Raw genomic sequence first — 4,757 nt, 5'->3', positions numbered from 1 at the left:
CTATAACCGGTTACATAACCGGTCCCGGTCCCAAAAAACGTCAAAAACCCTAACCGGATCATAACCGGCGGTCCCTCAACCGGTCCCTACCGGTCCCGGTCGGTCCCCGTCCCTCTCCGGTCCCGGTCCCGGTCCCGGTCCTCCGTCGGTTACGGGCCGGGCCGGGCCCATTTGGCCATCTCTAATCTAAAGTACGATTTTAAGACAGTGGTTAGATTTTAACTGTGTTTTTAAAGATGTCTGTATAAATTAAGTTATCTAAGTTTTAATTCACAGATGCGATGTATTTTTATGATCTTGGCATTATATTATACGATTAGAGTTATTTTAAAACGTTGAGCCGTTTATTTTGAAGTTTTAAGTGGTTGCATACAAGTAGGGCCCACTTGAGATTTTGGAGGCATTGTGCGACAAATGTGGCCCTACAATTGATAGTTTAGTAACAAGTTGATTGACAGTTCATCTCTAGTTGTAAATAAATTATTATTTTTTCTTTTGTACAAACTTTTCATGTAACCGGATTCGGGTTTTCTTATTGAAGCATCCTACATATGTTCATCAGCATTAAGTGCGGTTAGTTGTTCAAACAAACATGATCTAAAAGACAACAATAAACGACTATTATGTGTGTAATATGTATTAATAATTAGTTATAGGATAATGTGAAATGTTAATGCATGTAATCACATACATGTTTTTAGGAGGTGTTAACCATCAAAGATCTCGACTCTTGTTGGTTATCGGTGCAAGCATGGTCCCAATAGTGGTTGATGAGAATTGAGGTAAATTACAATAACTCACATCAAGCTTAAATTTCAATTACACACCTCAAGCCAATTTATTTCAGAATTTAAGCCACTTGATATATATTTATTTCTTGCCTCACTATATGCTCGTTGTAGACATGACTGATAAAAGAAAGATTAAAAGAGAAATTTTATACATGTTTAGACTAAAAAATAGTCTGATATCTATTCGGCATAAAAGGCGACACCATGCAACATCAAGTAGAATTGACTTCTAAGGCTCTATTGTTGTATGGGCACAAAGTGGATTGCTGGAACTAATTATCAGTCGTTGTCTTGCATTACTTCCCATTTTATTTCGTTGCCACTTTTTGCTAGGTAAAAAAACTCAAAAGAGGAGCAAACATTGATGAAAAAAATATTTTATATATTAAAATAAAATGAGCTCAAAGTATAAGTATGGATGAGACTGCATAATTTTTTGACGAACTAAGTTAAACTGATATCATTTATGTGATCTATCGGTATTTACAATGTTTTGTTCATCTATTTGTAGATGACGGAAAAACTAACATTCTTAGCAAATATGAGTGTGTTTCCCTTTCCATTCCTAATACCCTCTTTACAAAAAATAATAGAGAGTAAGGTTAAGAACTAAAAAACATTAGAAAATAATTTTCAAGCCCAATGCTAAAGAAGGAAAAATTCTCAACAGACCGATCAACATCGATATCTTGAAAACCATATGAACGATTACCATTATGAAAAAAATCATAACCCATCTTTCTTGATACATTCTTCTGAATAGAAAGAAAGAATTGAGAGATTAAAAGAGATATTATCATAGAGGTGTACCATGAAGAAAAAATGAAAAATATAATCGAATAGAGAAAAATTATGAGAGTTAAAAGAGCAATTATAAAGAGGACGTGAGTAGGTTAAAGTAACTTAATGAAAGGGTCTTAAATGTGAATATCAAAAAACAAAAATAAATATTGAGATAGGAGAAGCTTGAGAAAATGAGAAAAAAAACATTTTCTAGCTTTGAGAAGAGGGCACGTCATTACACTTTCATCTTTGGTGAGAGTTGAACCCCTCACCAAGGCAGGGTCACCAGCACTATAACAAAATTTCTTTTGTAGAACGCTTATATTGTCTAAGCATCCTAATAAAATATTATACAGAACCTAGGTTTATCGACCAAACTATAAATAAAGCCTCATGTCTAAAAGCTTTACAATAAGTTTGTAGGACTTTTTAGGCGTTTTAACAAGTTTTTTAGGACGATTTTAATATAAAGTGTCTTATTAGCTATTTTATGGGACACCTTTTAGAAGTGTCTTACAAACCATCTTTCATAGAACACTTGTATTTATTGAACACAGTTTTCAGATAATGTCGTATAAAATAGTTAATACAACACTTTATTTTAAAAACGTTCTAAAAACTTGTTAAAATGTTTTATAACATCTTATAAAACTATTATAACACTTTTAGATATGATGCTTTTAGTTTGATACTATAAAACCAAGAATTTTACCCGGTAAGTGAGAGCAACGACTCTTACCATGGTAAGCGCTTACCCGGTAAATTATTGCATACGATGTCGTTTTGGAGGACTAAGATCTTACCCAGTAAGTAAATAATAGTGTTAGATTTTACCGGTAAACACTTAACAAGTAAGTGTTTGGTAAACGGCCCCTAACTTATTAATACATAAAAAAGAAAAGTAAAAAAGAAAACCAAACAAATTTTCTCATTTTGAATAGTTTAGTTTTTAACTATTTTTTATGGAAAAATTATTATATTTTCTCATTTTGAAGATAGATTAAGGTGGCGTTTGTTTTTTAAGATGTGCTAAAGTCTGAAGTCTGAATTCACTTCTGAATTTTAAGAGGTGGTTCTGAAGTCTGAAATCTGAATCAGTCAGACTGTTTGTTTTTACGTCTGAAGTCTGAAATCTGAATCAGTCAGACTATTTGTTTTTACGTCTGAAATTTGAATCAATATAAACACGAACAATCGTGAGCTGTTGACATCGAGAGCATTCGAGAGATCGAAAGCTTGGACGGAAAGGCAGACAAAAAATCGTGAGCTGTTGACATCGAGAGCTAAGAGCGAGACCTTGAAATCGAGAGCTGAGAGCGAGATGGTGATGGAAGAGCAAGATGGAGATGGAGAAATCGAGAGTTGAGAGCGAGATGGATATGGAGAAATCGAGAGTTGAGAGCGAGATGGAGATGGAGAAATCGAGAGTTGAGAGCGAGATGGAGATGGAGATGGGATGCGGCTCTGAAATTGATTTCAGACATAAGATTCCCACTTAATTTTAAGAGGACGGTAAGAGGTAAAAAAACTCTTAATTTATAAAAAAAAACAGTCTAAAATCACTTATGTCTGACCGATTAAGAGTTAAAAGGCAATTAAGTGAAAATTTTAAAAAACAAACAGGCCCTAAGTCTCTGAACTATTTTGTTAAATGAAAAAACCATTAAAGTTTCATATTTTGAATGATTAAGATTAGTGCTGTAATCGAACCGAACGAACACGAACAGAGGCTTGTTCATGTTCGTTCGTTTAACTTAACCGAAAAAACGAACAAACACGAAAGGTAAACGAATGAAAATCTTTTTGTTCGTGTTCGTTCGTTTAGAAATCAGGTGTGTTCGTGTTCGTTTATGTTCGTTAACATGCTAAACGAACGTAAACGAACGAACATAAACGAACGGGGCTAAATGAACGTAAATAAAAATTATTTGAATTCAAAGTAAATAAATAAAAGAATATATATTAAATTTGAACATAAACGAACGAATATAAACGAACGTAAAATAACGGTAAATGAACGAACGTTCACGAACATAATTGAACGAACGAGACTCTTGTTCATGTTCGTTCGTTTAACTAAACTAACAAAAAAAATTGTTCACGTTCGTTCATTTATTAAATAAACGAACTTCCCGCCGAACGGTTCGCTAAACGTTCAGTTCGTTTACAGCCCTAATTAAGATCCTAAATTTTAAAAATAAATAAATAACGCATCAAACTTTTATTTTTCGGTTGATGTAATTTATTTAAAAGGATATAACACATCAAGCTTTACAGAACGAAGACATATATCAAGTCAAATCCAGATCTAATGAAGAAACCAAACCTATCGTTTCTTCTAGTGAATCAGTGGGTTGAATAAACCGAAGGAGGCATTCGAAAATCAAACCTATCGTTAATAGGCTTGAATCTTTGTTTTCGTTTTGATGTTGGATATGGTTTTTGGGTTTATTTTTGTTCCGGGAATCCGAGGAAGAAAAGAGGGAGAAAGGGAAGTTTTTTGAGTTTTAGAAATTGACTTGAAAGAAATTACAAGTTTCATAATGCAACAAAAAATGAACACACCTCTAAGTTAAATGAGATATTAAACATACGTTAATATGAAACCATAATAACCATCCTTATAAGTACTTCATTTTAACGAATAAATTTAAATTTTCACCAAACCACAGCGACCGGAATTTTGGATTTGGTAATATACTCTTTAATATTTTATCCAGTTTATTTATTTTTCAAATAGAAAAAATCTTTCATTATTTTTAATCCCTATTTTTTCTATCTTTCTTTCGATTCAATTATTCTTTTGCCATGTTTTTTCCAATTTTTTTTTAATTAATCTCGTATTTTTTTAAATTATGATATGGAATTTAATTATTATGTGAAATACTGATTATATTTGTAATGACAAATGGTTGACATGTTTTGAATTTAATTATTATGTTAAATATTTTAAAGGTTAAATTGATTTATATGAATTTATTTTAGTTATCATGTCTGATATTGATTATTTCGTCATCCTAAATTTTTTACATTCGGATTTACATCTCGTTTGATTAACCTTTATAAACAATATGTACATTTTTTATGTGAGAATGAAGAAACAATCAGTAATTTTTATCATCATTTAAGTTATAAAAATAAGATTTTAATTGATTGATATTAAGATTAATCATAATTAATAAA

The sequence above is a fragment of the Cynara cardunculus genome, assembly GCF_001531365.2.
Source record: "Cynara cardunculus var. scolymus isolate 2C chromosome LG 2, CcrdV1, whole genome shotgun sequence".
Lineage (NCBI taxonomy): Eukaryota > Viridiplantae > Streptophyta > Magnoliopsida > Asterales > Asteraceae > Cynara > Cynara cardunculus.
This window is presented reverse-complemented; position numbering follows the sequence as displayed.